Raw genomic sequence first — 22,223 nt, forward strand, 5'->3', positions numbered from 1 at the left:
TGGGGCCGTGACATCACAATCAACAATGCATACTTCCTTTTTTTTCTCACTACTACTTCTCCATTCACTCCTATACGTTTTTCTGCTTGGCGTGCTATGGCACCAGGAATTGCGTGCGAAGAAAAGGCGTGTGCAAAAGTGGCGGGTGGGGGTGGAGCTATGCAGATGGCGAACACAAAGAGGAGCATAATGCTGGTGACTTCTGAGCGTAGGACGCACGGTTCCCCTGGTTTGTGAGAGAGGAGAAGGAAGCCTCCCGGACTGTGTCTAGGGCTGGCTGGGGCCCGTAGGCTGTTGCCTTGAGAAGTGCTTTGCAATGGCGATAAGCGGCCCTGTTGTCGAGGCCCCTTTTGGCTAAAATCAAGTGTGGTATCTGTTCTTATACTGTACGCGGCAGACATGTTCCTGCAGTATTACCTGGATGAGCAGGGAGATCGGGTGTACACCATGAAGAAAGTGGCTCCCAGTGGACAGCTGACCTCTTCAGCCCATCCAGCCCGCTTCTCTCCCGATGACAAGTATTCCCGACATCGCTTCTCCATCAAGAAGAGATTTGGTCTCCTGCTCACCCAGCAGCCCCGGCCGGTTTTATGAGGCGGGCCGTGCGGAGGAACGACAGCTGGACTTGGAATCTCTCAGCTCCTTCTTACCACATTCACTTCTTGTTGGACATTTGTGACTTTATCACTTAACATAGGAGGTGTTTTCTGAGTTTTGTATGAAATAAAGAAAAACAAATAAATAAATTAAATAAATAAATAAATCTGTTCTTATCAGTTTAATATCTGATACGTCCCCTATCTGTGGACCATGTATTAAATGGATTTTCTGAACAGGGAGTTGGAAAAAGACTGATGGGTTAGTTAATTGGCTTATCACCTGAATGAAGTGTTCGGACCTCCACGCACCTTGGTTTTGCTTTGGGCCAGTTGTGCACACTTGGGATGCTGAGTTGTTCCTGTGAATTGACCATTTAGTACTTTTGTAGCAAGTTGGCTGGATGTAACCATTTAGCTTTTCCAGTGCCGCAATAATAAATGAGTAAAGTTTGCCTGTGTCTCCCTCTTGTGGATCCTTTGAACTGGATTACTTGGAGGTTAACAAGTAGTCCAGCACTTCCTATGTATCAGCACCTGCCTTGTCTGGACAATGGACGGAACACTGCACGTGTCACAAGAGCCTTGTCAGGTCAAGAGGTCAAAGAGGTCAAGTAAGGTCAGCTATTGGATGACATCACAAGGGCCCTGCCTTGTCTGGACAATGGACGGAACACTGCACGTGTCACAAGAGCCTTGTCAGGTCAAGAGGTCAAAGAGGTCAAGTAAGGTCAGCTATTGGATGACATCACAAGGGCCCTGATGGAACACTCAACAATGGGGCCGTGACATCACAATCAACAATGCATACTTCCTTTTTTTTCTCACTACTACTTCTCCATTCACTCCTATACGTTTTTCTGCTTGGCGTGCTATGGCACCAGGAATTGCGTGCGAAGAAAAGGCGTGTGCAAAAGTGGCGGGTGGGGGTGGAGCTATGCAGATGGCGAACACAAAGAGGAGCATAATGCTGGTGACTTCTGAGCGTAGGACGCACGGTTCCCCTGGTTTGTGAGAGAGGAGAAGGAAGCCTCCCGGACTGTGTCTAGGGCTGGCTGGGGCCCGTAGGCTGTTGCCTTGAGAAGTGCTTTGCAATGGCGATAAGCGGCCCTGTTGTCGAGGCCCCTTTTGGCTAAAATCAAGTGTGGTATCTGTTCTTATACTGTACGCGGCAGACATGTTCCTGCAGTATTACCTGGATGAGCAGGGAGATCGGGTGTACACCATGAAGAAAGTGGCTCCCAGTGGACAGCTGACCTCTTCAGCCCATCCAGCCCGCTTCTCTCCCGATGACAAGTATTCCCGACATCGCTTCTCCATCAAGAAGAGATTTGGTCTCCTGCTCACCCAGCAGCCCCGGCCGGTTTTATGAGGCGGGCCGTGCGGAGGAACGACAGCTGGACTTGGAATCTCTCAGCTCCTTCTTACCACATTCACTTCTTGTTGGACATTTGTGACTTTATCACTTAACATAGGAGGTGTTTTCTGAGTTTTGTATGAAATAAAGAAAAACAAATAAATAAATTAAATAAATAAATAAATCTGTTCTTATCAGTTTAATATCTGATACGTCCCCTATCTGTGGACCATGTATTAAATGGATTTTCTGAACAGGGAGTTGGAAAAAGACTGATGGGTTAGTTAATTGGCTTATCACCTGAATGAAGTGTTCGGACCTCCACGCACCTTGGTTTTGCTTTGGGCCAGTTGTGCACACTTGGGATGCTGAGTTGTTCCTGTGAATTGACCATTTAGTACTTTTGTAGCAAGTTGGCTGGATGTAACCATTTAGCTTTTCCAGTGCCGCAATAATAAATGAGTAAAGTTTGCCTGTGTCTCCCTCTTGTGGATCCTTTGAACTGGATTACTTGGAGGTTAACAAGTAGTCCAGCACTTCCTATGTATCAGCACCTGCCTTGTCTGGACAATGGACGGAACACTGCACGTGTCACAAGAGCCTTGTCAGGTCAAGAGGTCAAAGAGGTCAAGTAAGGTCAGCTATTGGATGACATCACAAGGGCCCTGCCTTGTCTGGACAATGGACGGAACACTGCACGTGTCACAAGAGCCTTGTCAGGTCAAGAGGTCAAAGAGGTCAAGTAAGGTCAGCTATTGGATGACATCACAAGGGCCCTGATGGAACACTCAACAATGGGGCCGTGACATCACAATCAACAATGCATACTTCCTTTTTTTTCTCACTACTACTTCTCCATTCACTCCTATACGTTTTTCTGCTTGGCGTGCTATGGCACCAGGAATTGCGTGCGAAGAAAAGGCGTGTGCAAAAGTGGCGGGTGGGGGTGGAGCTATGCAGATGGCGAACACAAAGAGGAGCATAATGCTGGTGACTTCTGAGCGTAGGACGCACGGTTCCCCTGGTTTGTGAGAGAGGAGAAGGAAGCCTCCCGGACTGTGTCTAGGGCTGGCTGGGGCCCGTAGGCTGTTGCCTTGAGAAGTGCTTTGCAATGGCGATAAGCGGCCCTGTTGTCGAGGCCCCTTTTGGCTAAAATCAAGTGTGGTATCTGTTCTTATACTGTACGCGGCAGACATGTTCCTGCAGTATTACCTGGATGAGCAGGGAGATCGGGTGTACACCATGAAGAAAGTGGCTCCCAGTGGACAGCTGACCTCTTCAGCCCATCCAGCCCGCTTCTCTCCCGATGACAAGTATTCCCGACATCGCTTCTCCATCAAGAAGAGATTTGGTCTCCTGCTCACCCAGCAGCCCCGGCCGGTTTTATGAGGCGGGCCGTGCGGAGGAACGACAGCTGGACTTGGAATCTCTCAGCTCCTTCTTACCACATTCACTTCTTGTTGGACATTTGTGACTTTATCACTTAACATAGGAGGTGTTTTCTGAGTTTTGTATGAAATAAAGAAAAACAAATAAATAAATTAAATAAATAAATAAATCTGTTCTTATCAGTTTAATATCTGATACGTCCCCTATCTGTGGACCATGTATTAAATGGATTTTCTGAACAGGGAGTTGGAAAAAGACTGATGGGTTAGTTAATTGGCTTATCACCTGAATGAAGTGTTCGGACCTCCACGCACCTTGGTTTTGCTTTGGGCCAGTTGTGCACACTTGGGATGCTGAGTTGTTCCTGTGAATTGACCATTTAGTACTTTTGTAGCAAGTTGGCTGGATGTAACCATTTAGCTTTTCCAGTGCCGCAATAATAAATGAGTAAAGTTTGCCTGTGTCTCCCTCTTGTGGATCCTTTGAACTGGATTACTTGGAGGTTAACAAGTAGTCCAGCACTTCCTATGTATCAGCACCTGCCTTGTCTGGACAATGGACGGAACACTGCACGTGTCACAAGAGCCTTGTCAGGTCAAGAGGTCAAAGAGGTCAAGTAAGGTCAGCTATTGGATGACATCACAAGGGCCCTGCCTTGTCTGGACAATGGACGGAACACTGCACGTGTCACAAGAGCCTTGTCAGGTCAAGAGGTCAAAGAGGTCAAGTAAGGTCAGCTATTGGATGACATCACAAGGGCCCTGATGGAACACTCAACAATGGGGCCGTGACATCACAATCAACAATGCATACTTCCTTTTTTTTCTCACTACTACTTCTCCATTCACTCCTATACGTTTTTCTGCTTGGCGTGCTATGGCACCAGGAATTGCGTGCGAAGAAAAGGCGTGTGCAAAAGTGGCGGGTGGGGGTGGAGCTATGCAGATGGCGAACACAAAGAGGAGCATAATGCTGGTGACTTCTGAGCGTAGGACGCACGGTTCCCCTGGTTTGTGAGAGAGGAGAAGGAAGCCTCCCGGACTGTGTCTAGGGCTGGCTGGGGCCCGTAGGCTGTTGCCTTGAGAAGTGCTTTGCAATGGCGATAAGCGGCCCTGTTGTCGAGGCCCCTTTTGGCTAAAATCAAGTGTGGTATCTGTTCTTATACTGTACGCGGCAGACATGTTCCTGCAGTATTACCTGGATGAGCAGGGAGATCGGGTGTACACCATGAAGAAAGTGGCTCCCAGTGGACAGCTGACCTCTTCAGCCCATCCAGCCCGCTTCTCTCCCGATGACAAGTATTCCCGACATCGCTTCTCCATCAAGAAGAGATTTGGTCTCCTGCTCACCCAGCAGCCCCGGCCGGTTTTATGAGGCGGGCCGTGCGGAGGAACGACAGCTGGACTTGGAATCTCTCAGCTCCTTCTTACCACATTCACTTCTTGTTGGACATTTGTGACTTTATCACTTAACATAGGAGGTGTTTTCTGAGTTTTGTATGAAATAAAGAAAAACAAATAAATAAATTAAATAAATAAATAAATCTGTTCTTATCAGTTTAATATCTGATACGTCCCCTATCTGTGGACCATGTATTAAATGGATTTTCTGAACAGGGAGTTGGAAAAAGACTGATGGGTTAGTTAATTGGCTTATCACCTGAATGAAGTGTTCGGACCTCCACGCACCTTGGTTTTGCTTTGGGCCAGTTGTGCACACTTGGGATGCTGAGTTGTTCCTGTGAATTGACCATTTAGTACTTTTGTAGCAAGTTGGCTGGATGTAACCATTTAGCTTTTCCAGTGCCGCAATAATAAATGAGTAAAGTTTGCCTGTGTCTCCCTCTTGTGGATCCTTTGAACTGGATTACTTGGAGGTTAACAAGTAGTCCAGCACTTCCTATGTATCAGCACCTGCCTTGTCTGGACAATGGACGGAACACTGCACGTGTCACAAGAGCCTTGTCAGGTCAAGAGGTCAAAGAGGTCAAGTAAGGTCAGCTATTGGATGACATCACAAGGGCCCTGCCTTGTCTGGACAATGGACGGAACACTGCACGTGTCACAAGAGCCTTGTCAGGTCAAGAGGTCAAAGAGGTCAAGTAAGGTCAGCTATTGGATGACATCACAAGGGCCCTGATGGAACACTCAACAATGGGGCCGTGACATCACAATCAACAATGCATACTTCCTTTTTTTTCTCACTACTACTTCTCCATTCACTCCTATACGTTTTTCTGCTTGGCGTGCTATGGCACCAGGAATTGCGTGCGAAGAAAAGGCGTGTGCAAAAGTGGCGGGTGGGGGTGGAGCTATGCAGATGGCGAACACAAAGAGGAGCATAATGCTGGTGACTTCTGAGCGTAGGACGCACGGTTCCCCTGGTTTGTGAGAGAGGAGAAGGAAGCCTCCCGGACTGTGTCTAGGGCTGGCTGGGGCCCGTAGGCTGTTGCCTTGAGAAGTGCTTTGCAATGGCGATAAGCGGCCCTGTTGTCGAGGCCCCTTTTGGCTAAAATCAAGTGTGGTATCTGTTCTTATACTGTACTTGCTTGGTCTTGCCAGAGTGTTTCTGGGTACCCGATTCCTCGGCCTGGGAGGGGGGTGCCGGTTTATAGCCGGTACCTTACCTCCCTGCTGCTATTGGGGATAGGATTAGTCCCAGTGACTGGATCGGACGGCGGACGAGGGACGACTTTGAAGATGGGCGTTACCATCCGCTCTGCGGGGACCGAGGACTATCGGGTCAAAAACGGATTCGGGATCTACATCGAGGAGGAGAAGAGAGAGAAATTTACTTTGGAATACTTTGTGCATGAGGTACTGTTCCGTTTATTGCTGGTTAGACGAGAGGAGATTTTGTGCCTCCAGGATCCAAAGAGAGGATGTTATACTTTGGTTCTAACAAATCCTGCTGCATGCCACAATCTCCTTACCCTATTGAAGGGATTTGAGAGTGACCCTGCCCTTGACGGGGTTACTTTCACCGTCTTATATAATGATGACATTCCGTTAGTTGTCTATATGCACAACCCATATGTATCTCTTGAGAACATTGCTGTTTTCCTGGGAAGATACTGTGAGGTGGTGCGGTTTGCGCACAAAGTGCTGAATTCTGAATCCCTGTGGACAGGGAAATACAAATTTTTTGTTCGTTTCAAAGCAGATATTTCTAGGCCAGGTGGTTTGTGCTACCCCCCGATGTCATTTGCAATCGGGAGGGATAAAGGGTTTCTATTCTTTCCCGGTAATCCAGCTTTTTGCAGGAAATGCAAAATCTATGGCCATACTATGGATGGTTGCAGAGAGACACCATTGCGGTGTTCCAAGTGTAACAAGGAAGGCCATCTATCTAGTTCCTGTACCAATCAAAGGGAATGTAATGTGTGTGGCCAGGTTGGTCACGTGTTCCGGGATTGCCCTTTGAACGTTAACCCACCAAAGTCTAAGCCTAAGTCATATTCTGAGGCCGCTAAAACACGGCCTTCGGTCCCCGCGAGGTTTCAGAAACCGGTCCAGAGTAAGCCCGGATTCGATGAAAGTGGTGACGGTGTTGTGGTGGAGGCGGGGGGCGTGTCGGGAGAGGCAAATGAAGGAGTGATGGACTTTTCTCCTCCAGACATTGTTCTTCCACCTGACGAGATTACTGGGTTACAAGGAGAGGGGGAAATGGACGTGTCCTTGTCCAAGACCCCAGTTGTGCCTGGGGAGGAGGAGGAGGAGGAGCAGGAGCAGGTGGAGGTTGTTATTAGAGGCCAGGGAGATTTCTCCAGACCAGCATCGAGTATGGAGGAATTTGGTTTGGACTTATCTGTTAAGAGACCTAGGTTTGATTCTCCATCAAGCGAGGATGCAAGCCCCCGGGGGGACAGAGTCTTTCCCAACCCTGAGGTGGCAAATGAACAACGTTTTTTAGAAGGTCTAGAGACTGGGGCCTTCAGCTGTGGTTACTCCCTGCAAGGAGAAGAAGGCTAAGGATAATGAGGGGATGTGAGAACTATACCCTCAAAAAAGTCCGAGTATGGGGGACAAAGCTGGCATCAATGTCTTATCCTTGAATGTCCGTCTACTAAAGTCAAGGACAAGGAGGGCAACAGTCCTCGACTTTATAAAAAATCAAGATGCTGATGTTATATGTTTGCAAGAATGTGGGATTGCTGAGGGGTTAAGTAAGGATGAATGGAAACATGGAGAATCTGTTTGGTCTGGGTCATGTGAGAATAGGAATTCGGGGGTGGGGATTCTGTTAAATAATAATAGGATGAGTGTGGAGTCGTATACAGTAGTTGAGGCAGGGAGGTGCATTTTGGCTGTTATAAAGTACAATAAATGGAAGTTTAGATTAGTGAATGTGTATGGGTCTACAAAAAAAGATGAGAGGGTGAGTTTATTAGAGAGATTGAATGTGTTTTTGGTGGGGAGAATGGAGACTATTCTGCTGGGTGATTTTAATTGTGTGGTAGAAGGTGAGAAGAAAGATGTATCAGGGAATATACTACGCAAGCTAATTGACGATTTTTCTCTCCTAGATATAGCTGAGGTCGTGCTGGGGAGGCCACCACCGTGCACTTTTATATCTGAGACAGGAAATGTAGCATCAAGGATCGATTTCATCTTTGTATCCAAAAATTTAAAGTGTATTAAGTATTCACAGGAGAATGTTTGGTTCACGGATCATATGTGTTTGAAGTGTTGTGTGGAAGGAGCAGATGGGAGTACATATGGGAGGGGGTATTGGAAGTTGAATGTTAGTTTGTTGGATGATTTAAGAGTTATGGAACATTTCAGAGTTGAATATATGAAATGGAAGGGAAAGAAGAGGGAGTTTGTGGATGTATTAGAATGGTGGGACTGGATGAAAAAAAGAGTTAAAGTATTTTTTAGGAAATGGGGAGGCAAGAAAGCTAGGATGTTGAGGGATGAATATAAAGAATTGAATATGAGGATTGAATGGCTTAAAAAATTAAAAGGTTTGGGTGTGGATGTGGATGACTTAATGATGAAAGGGAAAAAAGAGTTGAGACAAATTATGGAGAGAAAGGGTAAAGAGATTATTTTTCGGTCAAAAGTGATGGTTTTGGAAGAGAATGAGAAGTGTACAAGGTTTTTCTTTAAGAAGGTGTGTGGAAAGAAGGAAGATATGGATGAGGTGGTAAATGAGATGGGGCAGTGTATTTGTGGTGATGGTGTGATTACTGAAGTAGAGAAATTCTATTCAGGTTTGTATGCAAATAAGTGGGTGGATAAAAGGTTAATGGAGGAGGTTGTAAGGTGTTTGGAGGGAAAGTTAGATAAGGGAGAGGAGGAGCGTTTGTGTGCTGGTATGTCTTTGGAGGAGATAAAGAAGATTGTTTTTGATTCTAAAAGGAATAGAACACCAGGGAAAGATGGGATTCCAGTGGAGCTTTACATGAAAGCATGGGAGTGGATGGGAGAGGATGTGTTTGAAGTATGTAATTATATGTGGCAAAAGGGTGTATTGAGTGAATCTATGAAAGAGGGGGTGGTGGTTTTGATTTTTAAGAAAGGGGAGAAGAAGAGAGTTGAGAATTGGAGACCGATCACGCTATTAAATGTGGATTACAAGATTTTTAGTAAGTTTCTGGCGAATCGTATGCGTAGTGTTGTTGGGAGTGTGGTTGGGGAGGATCAGGTATGTGCGGTGCCAGGGAGAAGTATGAATGAGAATCTGATGTTATTGAGGGATGTGATTGGAGATTGTAAGGACAGGAAGCAGAAATGTATGGTGTTGTCAGTTGATTTTGAAAAAGCGTTTGATCGGGTTTCACATGAATATATGTTTAAAGTGTTGAGTGTGATGGGGTATCCTGAGGGTTTTTTGAAGTGTGTGAGAAGTTTATATGATGGAGTTAGTAGTGAAGTGCTAGTTAATGGGAGTTTGAGTAAAAGGGTCGATGTGTTGTCGGGTGTAAGACAGGGATGTCCTATGTCCCCTGTCTTATTTATAAGTGTGATTGAAGTGTTGATATGTATGGTTAGGAAGGATAAGGTGATGAGAGGAATGCTTATTCCAGGGAGTGGGGGGAAATATGTGAATATTTTAGGATATATGGATGATGTGGTGATTCTGAATGATAACATGGCTGCGATGAGGAGAGGTAGATTGATTCTGGATCTTTTTTGTGGTGCATCGGGGTTCAGGGTTAACTGGAATAAATGTTCGTTTAAGTGCTTTGGGGATAGTTCGGTGAGTTTGGAGGATGTGGTATATGAAAGTGGTGCTATTAAAGTGTTAGGAGTTCTTTTTAATGACAATTTGAAGGGGGATGAAAGCTGGGAGGAATGTGGGAAGCGGATTGAAAGGAAATTTAATTATTGGAGAATGAGAGATTTGAGTTTGTCTGGGAAAGTTTTGATTGTTAAGTCGGTTATTATACCGGTTATTTGGTTTGTGTTCTCTATTTTTCCAGCTAACACAGTGAAAATGAGAAAGGTGGAGAAAATGGTATTTACCTTTCTATGGGCAAGTAAAATGGAGAAATTGAAGAGAATGGATGTGTGTAAATCTAAAGAAAGAGGAGGACTTGGGTTGCCGGAGTTTGAGTGTTTTTTTGGTGTGGCGTATATTAAGAATTTTGTTATAATGTATGGGAAAGAGAATAAATGTGCTTATATGATGCGATATATGGCTGGGTGGATGATGTATGGATTAAGATGGAGGACTAGAGATGCAAGGGTGCCTGTGGCGTTTAAGTGTTCTGAATGGTATAAGGTGGTGGAAAAATTTATCAGAAAACATGATCTGGTGAGGATTGAGATGAATGGATTTAAGAATAAGAAAGCGGTGATGAATGTGATATGTAAGGATGAACTTGAGTGTGATATTATGGGATTGAGGTCGGATATGGCGGTGACGGTGTGGAAAAAGTTGAGTATCAAGGGAGTGTCAAACAGACAAAAGGATATTGTATGGATGGGATTGCAGAATATTTTGCCAGTGAGAGAAGTACAGAAGAAGAGAGACTTGGTTAAGTCTGAATGTTGTCCAAGAGAAGGGTGTGGTGCAAGTGAAAGTGTGAGACATTTGTGGTGGGATGATAAGTATGCGCAAAATGTATGGAAAGGAATGGGAGGGATGATTAAAGAATTGACTGGGGTAAAGTATATGGAGTGGAAAGTAGCTATGCTTGGTTTAGGTGCAAGTGGGAAACAGAATATTAGGTTGTTATGGTTTATAATTGTGTGTGTAATGGAGTGTTTATGGGATGTGAGAAATTTGTGGGTGTTCAAAAGAGAAATGGTATCAGAGGAAGAGTGTGTGAAATTAATATTGTCTAGATTATATATAATATATTGTTGGGATAGAAAGTACGGTGGTGGTGTAGATAGTGAGGGTGTGTGGAAATTTAAGAAATGGAGATTTTTGAGGAACAAAATTTGAGTAAGAATATAAATTACAAAATATAAATAAAAAGAAATTATGACCACGATGATGAGGTTGGTTTCAGCTTCGCTATAAGTATATTTAGAGCTTTTAGTTACTGACCACTGAGTGGTTTAAAAACAAAAGAAAAAAAAGACATGTTCCTGCAGTATTACCTGGATGAGCAGGGAGATCGGGTGTACACCATGAAGAAAGTGGCTCCCAGTGGACAGCTGACCTCTTCAGCCCATCCAGCCCGCTTCTCTCCCGATGACAAGTATTCCCGACATCGCTTCTCCATCAAGAAGAGATTTGGTCTCCTGCTCACCCAGCAGCCCCGGCCGGTTTTATGAGGCGGGCCGTGCGGAGGAACGACAGCTGGACTTGGAATCTCTCAGCTCCTTCTTACCACATTCACTTCTTGTTGGACATTTGTGACTTTATCACTTAACATAGGAGGTGTTTTCTGAGTTTTGTATGAAATAAAGAAAAACAAATAAATAAATTAAATAAATAAATAAATCTGTTCTTATCAGTTTAATATCTGATACGTCCCCTATCTGTGGACCATGTATTAAATGGATTTTCTGAACAGGGAGTTGGAAAAAGACTGATGGGTTAGTTAATTGGCTTATCACCTGAATGAAGTGTTCGGACCTCCACGCACCTTGGTTTTGCTTTGGGCCAGTTGTGCACACTTGGGATGCTGAGTTGTTCCTGTGAATTGACCATTTAGTACTTTTGTAGCAAGTTGGCTGGATGTAACCATTTAGCTTTTCCAGTGCCGCAATAATAAATGAGTAAAGTTTGCCTGTGTCTCCCTCTTGTGGATCCTTTGAACTGGATTACTTGGAGGTTAACAAGTAGTCCAGCACTTCCTATGTATCAGCACCTGCCTTGTCTGGACAATGGACGGAACACTGCACGTGTCACAAGAGCCTTGTCAGGTCAAGAGGTCAAAGAGGTCAAGTAAGGTCAGCTATTGGATGACATCACAAGGGCCCTGCCTTGTCTGGACAATGGACGGAACACTGCACGTGTCACAAGAGCCTTGTCAGGTCAAGAGGTCAAAGAGGTCAAGTAAGGTCAGCTATTGGATGACATCACAAGGGCCCTGATGGAACACTCAACAATGGGGCCGTGACATCACAATCAACAATGCATACTTCCTTTTTTTTCTCACTACTACTTCTCCATTCACTCCTATACGTTTTTCTGCTTGGCGTGCTATGGCACCAGGAATTGCGTGCGAAGAAAAGGCGTGTGCAAAAGTGGCGGGTGGGGGTGGAGCTATGCAGATGGCGAACACAAAGAGGAGCATAATGCTGGTGACTTCTGAGCGTAGGACGCACGGTTCCCCTGGTTTGTGAGAGAGGAGAAGGAAGCCTCCCGGACTGTGTCTAGGGCTGGCTGGGGCCCGTAGGCTGTTGCCTTGAGAAGTGCTTTGCAATGGCGATAAGCGGCCCTGTTGTCGAGGCCCCTTTTGGCTAAAATCAAGTGTGGTATCTGTTCTTATACTGTACGCGGCAGACATGTTCCTGCAGTATTACCTGGATGAGCAGGGAGATCGGGTGTACACCATGAAGAAAGTGGCTCCCAGTGGACAGCTGACCTCTTCAGCCCATCCAGCCCGCTTCTCTCCCGATGACAAGTATTCCCGACATCGCTTCTCCATCAAGAAGAGATTTGGTCTCCTGCTCACCCAGCAGCCCCGGCCGGTTTTATGAGGCGGGCCGTGCGGAGGAACGACAGCTGGACTTGGAATCTCTCAGCTCCTTCTTACCACATTCACTTCTTGTTGGACATTTGTGACTTTATCACTTAACATAGGAGGTGTTTTCTGAGTTTTGTATGAAATAAAGAAAAACAAATAAATAAATTAAATAAATAAATAAATCTGTTCTTATCAGTTTAATATCTGATACGTCCCCTATCTGTGGACCATGTATTAAATGGATTTTCTGAACAGGGAGTTGGAAAAAGACTGATGGGTTAGTTAATTGGCTTATCACCTGAATGAAGTGTTCGGACCTCCACGCACCTTGGTTTTGCTTTGGGCCAGTTGTGCACACTTGGGATGCTGAGTTGTTCCTGTGAATTGACCATTTAGTACTTTTGTAGCAAGTTGGCTGGATGTAACCATTTAGCTTTTCCAGTGCCGCAATAATAAATGAGTAAAGTTTGCCTGTGTCTCCCTCTTGTGGATCCTTTGAACTGGATTACTTGGAGGTTAACAAGTAGTCCAGCACTTCCTATGTATCAGCACCTGCCTTGTCTGGACAATGGACGGAACACTGCACGTGTCACAAGAGCCTTGTCAGGTCAAGAGGTCAAAGAGGTCAAGTAAGGTCAGCTATTGGATGACATCACAAGGGCCCTGCCTTGTCTGGACAATGGACGGAACACTGCACGTGTCACAAGAGCCTTGTCAGGTCAAGAGGTCAAAGAGGTCAAGTAAGGTCAGCTATTGGATGACATCACAAGGGCCCTGATGGAACACTCAACAATGGGGCCGTGACATCACAATCAACAATGCATACTTCCTTTTTTTTCTCACTACTACTTCTCCATTCACTCCTATACGTTTTTCTGCTTGGCGTGCTATGGCACCAGGAATTGCGTGCGAAGAAAAGGCGTGTGCAAAAGTGGCGGGTGGGGGTGGAGCTATGCAGATGGCGAACACAAAGAGGAGCATAATGCTGGTGACTTCTGAGCGTAGGACGCACGGTTCCCCTGGTTTGTGAGAGAGGAGAAGGAAGCCTCCCGGACTGTGTCTAGGGCTGGCTGGGGCCCGTAGGCTGTTGCCTTGAGAAGTGCTTTGCAATGGCGATAAGCGGCCCTGTTGTCGAGGCCCCTTTTGGCTAAAATCAAGTGTGGTATCTGTTCTTATACTGTACGCGGCAGACATGTTCCTGCAGTATTACCTGGATGAGCAGGGAGATCGGGTGTACACCATGAAGAAAGTGGCTCCCAGTGGACAGCTGACCTCTTCAGCCCATCCAGCCCGCTTCTCTCCCGATGACAAGTATTCCCGACATCGCTTCTCCATCAAGAAGAGATTTGGTCTCCTGCTCACCCAGCAGCCCCGGCCGGTTTTATGAGGCGGGCCGTGCGGAGGAACGACAGCTGGACTTGGAATCTCTCAGCTCCTTCTTACCACATTCACTTCTTGTTGGACATTTGTGACTTTATCACTTAACATAGGAGGTGTTTTCTGAGTTTTGTATGAAATAAAGAAAAACAAATAAATAAATTAAATAAATAAATAAATCTGTTCTTATCAGTTTAATATCTGATACGTCCCCTATCTGTGGACCATGTATTAAATGGATTTTCTGAACAGGGAGTTGGAAAAAGACTGATGGGTTAGTTAATTGGCTTATCACCTGAATGAAGTGTTCGGACCTCCACGCACCTTGGTTTTGCTTTGGGCCAGTTGTGCACACTTGGGATGCTGAGTTGTTCCTGTGAATTGACCATTTAGTACTTTTGTAGCAAGTTGGCTGGATGTAACCATTTAGCTTTTCCAGTGCCGCAATAATAAATGAGTAAAGTTTGCCTGTGTCTCCCTCTTGTGGATCCTTTGAACTGGATTACTTGGAGGTTAACAAGTAGTCCAGCACTTCCTATGTATCAGCACCTGCCTTGTCTGGACAATGGACGGAACACTGCACGTGTCACAAGAGCCTTGTCAGGTCAAGAGGTCAAAGAGGTCAAGTAAGGTCAGCTATTGGATGACATCACAAGGGCCCTGCCTTGTCTGGACAATGGACGGAACACTGCACGTGTCACAAGAGCCTTGTCAGGTCAAGAGGTCAAAGAGGTCAAGTAAGGTCAGCTATTGGATGACATCACAAGGGCCCTGATGGAACACTCAACAATGGGGCCGTGACATCACAATCAACAATGCATACTTCCTTTTTTTTCTCACTACTACTTCTCCATTCACTCCTATACGTTTTTCTGCTTGGCGTGCTATGGCACCAGGAATTGCGTGCGAAGAAAAGGCGTGTGCAAAAGTGGCGGGTGGGGGTGGAGCTATGCAGATGGCGAACACAAAGAGGAGCATAATGCTGGTGACTTCTGAGCGTAGGACGCACGGTTCCCCTGGTTTGTGAGAGAGGAGAAGGAAGCCTCCCGGACTGTGTCTAGGGCTGGCTGGGGCCCGTAGGCTGTTGCCTTGAGAAGTGCTTTGCAATGGCGATAAGCGGCCCTGTTGTCGAGGCCCCTTTTGGCTAAAATCAAGTGTGGTATCTGTTCTTATACTGTACTCCTTGGTCTTGCCTGGATTGCTCTTGTCAGGAGAAGCCCAACCATGCCCTCGGCCTTGCAGCATCGCCTTTTACAGGCTTAAGCTGCCCGCTGCTATTGGGGGTAGGTGGTGTTTTTTTCGGAGAGGCGATCATGGGAGTGAGGATCCGCCATGCCAGGACCGGGTCAAATTCGGTTTTGGAATCTGCATCGACGAGGAGAAAAGGAACATCTTTACGCTGGAGCATCTCGTGCATGAAGTACTATTCAAGATTTTACATGTCGCAAGAGAAGATATTCTCTGTTTACAAGACCCAAGGAAAGGTATGTACACCCTTGTCTTGAAATCGGCAGGAGCATGTCATAATCTTCATTTATTTCTGAAAACGAATGAAAAGAATCCTGCACTTGATGGGGTAACCTTTATTTTGTTATTTAATGAGGACGTTCATTTGGTTGTTCTAATGTTCAATCCATACGTAAGAAGAGAAAATATTGAATTGTTTTTGCAAAACTATTGTACTTACATTCATTACTCGCACCCAGTCAAAAATTCTGAAGGGATTTGGACGGGTAAATACAAGTACTTTGTTCGCTTTGCTGAGGACCTTGATAGTCCAGGCGGCTTGAGATATCCTCCTCAGAGGTTTGCTATAGGGAGAGATGCTGGAATTCTTTTCTTTACTGGTGCTCCAGAGTTCTGCCGAAAGTGCAAGGTGTACGGGCATACTCAGGACAGATGCACTGAGACTCTCCTGAAATGCAACCTGTGTGGAAAGACAGGTCATTTGGCAGCGACATGTACAAACCAGCCAGTTTGTAATGTGTGTGGGAGAGAGGGGCATGTCTTTAGAAAATGTCCCTCAAGGTTTGAGAGAAGAACCTACACAGATGTGGTGAGAGGAGATGTTGCAGGGCCTTCTGAGGAAGGGGCCGTGAACCCAGAACCTCAGATAGAGGTGCCGGTTGAGGTCGAGCAGGAGGAAGAAGGAGGAGGGATGGAAATTTCCACTGTGGAAGATGAAATTCCTCAGCTCTCCGATGTCCAGACGGGACTACACGGAGATGGAGAAGGTGGAGGTGAGGTAGGATCCTCGCTCTCCCGTACACCGGATTTGGAATGCAGTGATGCAGTGTCAGCAGAGGAGGAGTTTGGAGGGCAAGGGGATTTCACGACGGGTACAACTAGACCAGCGGAGGAGGAATGTGGTATGACCCCCAAAAGGCCGAGGGTTTTTTCGCCATCAGAAGCAGAAGGGGTGAGTCCGGTTAGAAGAGATGTGTATCCAGGTACTTCAATCCCGGATAACGTTCCTTTTTTAGAAGGAGTCGGGACTGCTCTCTTTTCCTCAGGCTACCAGCCTCACGAAAGTCCAGGTTGAGGAAGATGTGGGCTTGCAATAATTATGTAAGGCAAAAAATCATTATATGGAGACCAAAGCTTCATTTAATGCACTATCCCTGAATGTTAGGCTGTTAAAGTCAAAGCATAAAAGAACTGTAGTTTTTGACTTCTTAAAGAAACAAAAAGCTGACATTATTGCCTTACAAGAATGTGGGATTTCAGACTCCCTATGTGGGAAAGATTGGTTAGGTGGCGACTCAATTTGGTCTGGTTCAGACGCAAATAAGAACGATGGAGTCGGAATCTTACTTAATAATAAGGATTTAAGTTTTGATAATTATACAGTGGTGGAAATAGGTCGATGTGTGAGTGCGGTGGTGAAATATGGAAAATGGAAGATAAGAATAGTGAATGTGTATGGTTCTGTTAGAAAGGAAGAAAGATTGGAATTGTTGGAGAAATTGAATGTATTTTTGTCAGGGAGGTTACCAACTATTTTGTTAGGAGATTTTAATTGTGTGATTGAAGGGGGTAAAAAGGATGTAACGGGGAAAAAATTGTGTCAGATCATAACAGATTACTCCTTCGAAGATGCTGGGGTGTGTATGGGTAGGTCACCAATGGATACATTTATATCAGATAGGGAAAATATTAGTTCTAGGATAGATTTCGTTTTCATTAGTAGAGGATTGAAATGTAAGAAATTTGTGCAAGATAGTGTATGTTTTACTGATCATATGTTCCTATTATGTCAGTTTGAAGGGGAAGTGGGGTGTGAATATGGACGTGGAGTGTGGAAGTTGAACGTCAGTCTTTTGGAGGATGGAAAAATTATGGCTGATTTTAAAACTGAATATGAGAGTTGGAAAAAAAGGAAAAAGGAATATTGTGATGTGTTAAAATGGTGGGAGTGGGTGAAGTGTAAAATTAAGTCTTTTTTTAAAAAATGGAGATATAAAAAAGCGCGCATGTTAAGGAATGAATATAAAGAGTTAAATGCGAGATATGATTGGTTGCAAAAATTGCGTGAATTAGGGGTTGATGTGAGTGATTTACTAATGGAAGTGAAAAAACAAAAGAAAAAGTTTGTTGAGAAAAAAGGTAAAGAGATCATATATAGATCTAAGGTGGAATATCTGGATAAAAATGAAAAATGCACCAGATTCTTCTTTAAGAAGATATGTAGCAAAAAAGATAAAATGGAAGAGATTATGAATAAGAAAGGGGAAAGTGTTAGTGGAAAAGAAGTGATGAGTGTGGTTGAGGTTTTTTATCAAGAGTTGTTTGAAAAAAAATGGATTGATGCAAGTTTAATGAGTGAGGTTTTGGATAAGATGGATAAAAAACTGTGTAAAGAGGAATGTGTGGATATGTGTAAGGAAATTACTGGTGTTGAAATAAGGAATGTGGTTAAGGAAAGTAAGAAAAATAAAACCCCTGGTTTGGATGGTATCCCAATAGAGCTGTATGAGAAAGCTTGGGCGTGGATAGGTGATGATTTGGTGGAAGTATGTAGGTTTATGTGGGAGTTTGGGGTGTTAAGTGAAAGTATGAAAGAGAGTGTTGTTGTTTTGATCCACAAAAAAGGGTCAAAGACAAAACTTGAAAATTGGAGGCCGATTTCTTTACTGAACTCGGATTATAAGGTTTTTAGCAAGTTATTGGCTGGTAGGATGAGGAGTGTGATTGGGAATGTTGTGGGTGAGGATCAGGTATGTGCCATTCCAGGCAGGAGTATGTCTGATAATTTTAATATTATTGCGTGATATAATTGGTGATTGTAAGAGTCGAAAGCAAAAATGTATGTTATTTATGGTTGACTTTGAGAAAGCGTTTGATAGGGTTGCGCATGAGTTTATGTTTGTTGTATTAGAAAGGATGGGTTTCCCGAAAAAGTACTTAGAGTGTGTTAAAAGTTTGTATAAGGAGGCTAAAAGCAGATTTTTGGTGAATGGATGGTTAAGTGAGGAAATACGGATTAGATCTGGTGTGAGACAAGGATGTCCGATGTCGCCAATGTTGTTTGTGTGTGTAATTGAGGTACTGTTATGTGTGATGAGAAAGGATAAAGTTATGTCTGGGTTGCGGATTCCTGGAAGTATGGGACAAACTGTTAATGTGTTAAGTTATATGGATGATATTGTGATTCTGAATGATAATATGGCTGCAATTAGAAGAAGTAGATTGTGTTTAGATCTTTTTTGTGGAGCGTCAGGTTTTAAGGTGAATTGGGATAAATGTATTTTTAAATGTTTTGGCGATACAAGTATTAAGTTTGAGAATGTGAAAAATGAGGAAGGTGCGGTAAAAGTTTTAGGGGTATGGTTCGGTGAGGACTTAAAAGGGAATGAGAGTTGGGATGAGTGCTGTATGAAGATTGAAAAGAAGATAAATTTTTGGCGGATGAGAGAACTTACATTTACTGGTAAGGTGCTCATTATTAAGGCGATAATTTTTCCCTTGATTCTTTTTGTATATTTGGTATACCCAGTTAATGCTAAAAAACTGCTGAAAGTTGAGAAAATGATGTTTACCTTTTTTTGGGGAAGTCGCATGGAAAAATTGGAGAGAGAATGTATACAAAGTGTGTGAGAATGGTGGTATGGGAATACCTAATTTGCATATTTTTTTAGGTATAAATTATATTAAGTTTTTTGTGGTCTTATTAGAGAAAAAGAATAAAAGTTCTTTTATGGCGCGGTATGCTGCGGGATGGATGCTGTATGGTCTGAGGTGGTACGTGCGGGATGCGAGAGTGCCTGTTGCTTTTAGCTGTCCTGCTTGGTATGCAATGATTGAGAATTTTATAAAGAAGAATGATTTGTTGTCAATTAGTATGAATGGTTTTAAAGATAAGAAAGGTGTGATGGCGAAAATACGTCAGAAGGAGATTGTTTGTGATATTTCTAGTTTGAGGTCGAGTGATGCAATGGGGGTGTGGAAAAAGTTTTCTATTGATGGTGTAACAAATAGACAGAAAGACATTGCGTGGATGGGTTTTCATGATATATTGCCTGTGCGTGAGGTGCAAAAGAGGAGAGATCTTGTTAGGTCGGAAATGTGTCCAAGAGGAGGATGTGGTGCAAATGAATCAGTTAGGCATTTGTTTTGGGAGTGTGGATATGCAAATGAAGTATGGATGAAATTAGGAGGATTGGTCAAGGAACTGACGGGGGTGGTACATGTAGATTGGAGATGTGCAATGTTTGGTTTGGGTGCTTGTGGGAAATTGAAATCAAGGATGTTATGGTTTATAATGATGTGCGTTATGGAAAGTCTATGGGATGTAAGAAATTTGATTGTATTTAACAGAAAGGAGGTACCAGTCTTTGAGTGTGTGAGATTGGTTTTGTCTAGAATGTATGTAATTTATTTATGGGAACATCAGAAGAGTGGTATGGATGCAGAGGGTGTGTGGAAACACAAGAAATGGAGGTTTTTGGTGAAGGAATAAAAATGTTCCTTTTTTTGAAATAAAAATAAAGAATGGCCATGATGATGATTGATCAGAGCAACAAAGAACTTGTTTTTTCAAAGTAAGTTATAATGAGTGCTTATGATTAACCTGAATGGTTTAAAAAAAATAAAATAAAAAAATTACCTGGATGAGCAGGGAGATCGGGTGTACACCATGAAGAAAGTGGCTCCCAGTGGACAGCTGACCTCTTCAGCCCATCCAGCCCGCTTCTCTCCCGATGACAAGTATTCCCGACATCGCTTCTCCATCAAGAAGAGATTTGGTCTCCTGCTCACCCAGCAGCCCCGGCCGGTTTTATGAGGCGGGCCGTGCGGAGGAACGACAGCTGGACTTGGAATCTCTCAGCTCCTTCTTACCACATTCACTCTTGTTGGACATTTGTGACTTTATCTCTTAACATGGGAGGTGTTTTCTGAGTTTTGTATGAAATAAAGAAAAACAAATAAATAAGTAAATAAATAAATCTGTTCTTATCAGTTTAATATCTGATACGTCCCCTATCTGGGGACCATATATTAAATGGATTTTTTAAACAGGGAGTTGGAAAAAGACTGATGGGTTAGTTAATTGGCTTATCACCTGAATGAAGTGTTCGGACCTCCACGCACCTTGGTTTTGCTTTGGGCCAGTTGTGCACACTTGGGATGCTGAGTTGTTCCTGTGAATTGACCATTTAATACTTTTGTAGCAAGTTGGCTGGATGTAACCATTTAGCTTTTCCAGTGCCGCAATAATAAATGAGTAAAGTTTGCCTGTGTCTCCCTCTTGTGGATCCTTTGAACTGGATTACTTGGAGGTTAACAAGTAGTCCAGCACTTCCTATGTATCAGCACCTGCCTTGTTTGGACAATGGACGAAACACTGCACGTGTCACAAGAGCCTTGTCAGGTCAAGAGGTCAAAGAGGTCAAGTAAGATCAGGTCACTGTATGACATCACAAGGGCCCTGACGGAACACTCAACAATGGGGCCCTGACATCACAATCAACAATGCATACCCCTTCTTTTTTTTTTTTTTCCTCACTACTACTTCTCCATTCACTCCTATAAGTTTTTCTGGCGTTCAGAAAAAATAAAAAATAAAAAATCTGTTCTTTCTTATCAGTTTAATATCTGATATGTCCCTTATATGGGGACCATATATTAAATGGATTTTTTGAACAGGGAGATGGAAAAAGACTGATGGGTTAGTTATTTGGCTTATCACCTGAATGAAATGTTTGGACCTCCACGCACCTTGGTTTTGCTTTGGGCCAGTTGTGCACACTTGGGATGCTGAGTTGTTCCTGTGAATTGACCATTTTGTATTTTTGTAGCAAGTTGGCTGGATGTAACCATTTAGCTTTTCCAGTGCCGCAATAATAAATGAGTAAAGTTTGCCTGTGTCTCCCTCTTGTGGATCTTTTGAACTGGATTACTTGGAGGCTAAAAAGTAGTCCAGCACTTCCTATGCAGCTGGACCTACCTTGTCTGGACAATGGACGGAACACTGCACGTGTCACAAGTACAGTGTTCATTTTAGGACATGGTCAGATATCATAGTCAAGTATCAAAATAATGCCAATGTGACACCTGACCCTGACACCTGACCCTGACACCTGACCCTGACACCTGACCCTGACACCTGACCCTGACACCTGACCCTGACACCTGACCCTGACACCTGACCCTGACACCTGACCCTGACACCTGACCCTGACACCTGACCCTGACACCTGACCCTGACACCTGACCCTGACACCTGACTCTGACACCTGACTCTCATATCTGAGTTTGACTTATGCTCTTCATAGGTCAGGGTCAAAGTGAGAATGAGTTATAGATATATATTATGTATTTGTATGCTAAATCACACAACCAAAGTATGTCTATTGCTGAGCTTATAGCTCTGTGCCTAAAATGCTGTAAGCTAACACATTACAGTGTTATGAGCGCATAGCTGATAGCTCAGTGGTAAGGAAGGGAGCAAAGGATTTTAGGTTTACTGTGGTTTTGAATGCCACATCACATAGATGAACAAAAAGCCCAAGCTCATACAAGGTAAGCTGGTAGCTTAGAGGTAATGCTGTTGCCCCATGTCCAGGCTTTCTAAGTTCAAAGCCCCTTTCAGCCTCCAAAAAATATTTACATTTTATTATGCCCTAGATAAGAGGCAAATTTAAATGATGTGTGACACTGATGTGTGACGCTGATGTCTCACGTCCTTCACTTCTCAGTGTCACAAAACATTTTAGCTTTACTGTGGTTTTGTATGCTACATCACATAGATGAACAAACATCACAAGCTCATCCAAGGCAAGCTGGTAGCTCAGTGGTAATGCTGTTACCCCATGTCTAGGCTTTCTGAGTTCAAAACCCCTTTCAGCCTCTAACAAGTGTTTATATTTTATTATGCCCTAGATAAGAGGAAAATTTAAATGATGTGTGA

General features: G+C 44.0%; 1 non-coding gene and 8 pseudogenes across 1 annotated transcript; all 9 read left to right on the forward strand.

Moving 5' to 3' along the window:
- The first annotated feature begins 741 nt into the window (after window positions 1-741).
- LOC121006623 lies at window positions 742-942 on the forward strand (annotated as a pseudogene).
- A 1,173-nt stretch (window positions 943-2,115) lies between these two features.
- LOC121006624 lies at window positions 2,116-2,316 on the forward strand (annotated as a pseudogene).
- A 1,173-nt stretch (window positions 2,317-3,489) lies between these two features.
- Window positions 3,490-3,690, forward strand: LOC121006625 (annotated as a pseudogene).
- Window positions 3,691-4,863: 1,173 nt separating this feature from the next.
- Window positions 4,864-5,064, forward strand: LOC121006626 (annotated as a pseudogene).
- Window positions 5,065-11,222: 6,158 nt separating this feature from the next.
- Window positions 11,223-11,423, forward strand: LOC121006627 (annotated as a pseudogene).
- Window positions 11,424-12,596: 1,173 nt separating this feature from the next.
- On the forward strand, window positions 12,597-12,797 carry LOC121006628 (annotated as a pseudogene).
- Window positions 12,798-13,970: 1,173 nt separating this feature from the next.
- On the forward strand, window positions 13,971-14,171 carry LOC121006630 (annotated as a pseudogene).
- Window positions 14,172-20,238: 6,067 nt separating this feature from the next.
- Window positions 20,239-20,438, forward strand: LOC121006558. The gene has a single exon (XR_005780334.1). It is a non-coding gene; the product is annotated as a U2 spliceosomal RNA (small nuclear RNA).
- A 403-nt stretch (window positions 20,439-20,841) lies between these two features.
- LOC121006650 lies at window positions 20,842-21,065 on the forward strand (annotated as a pseudogene).
- Window positions 21,066-22,223: the final 1,158 nt, after the last annotated feature.

Source organism: Bufo bufo, chromosome 6 (assembly GCF_905171765.1).
Source record: "Bufo bufo chromosome 6, aBufBuf1.1, whole genome shotgun sequence".
NCBI lineage: Eukaryota > Metazoa > Chordata > Amphibia > Anura > Bufonidae > Bufo > Bufo bufo.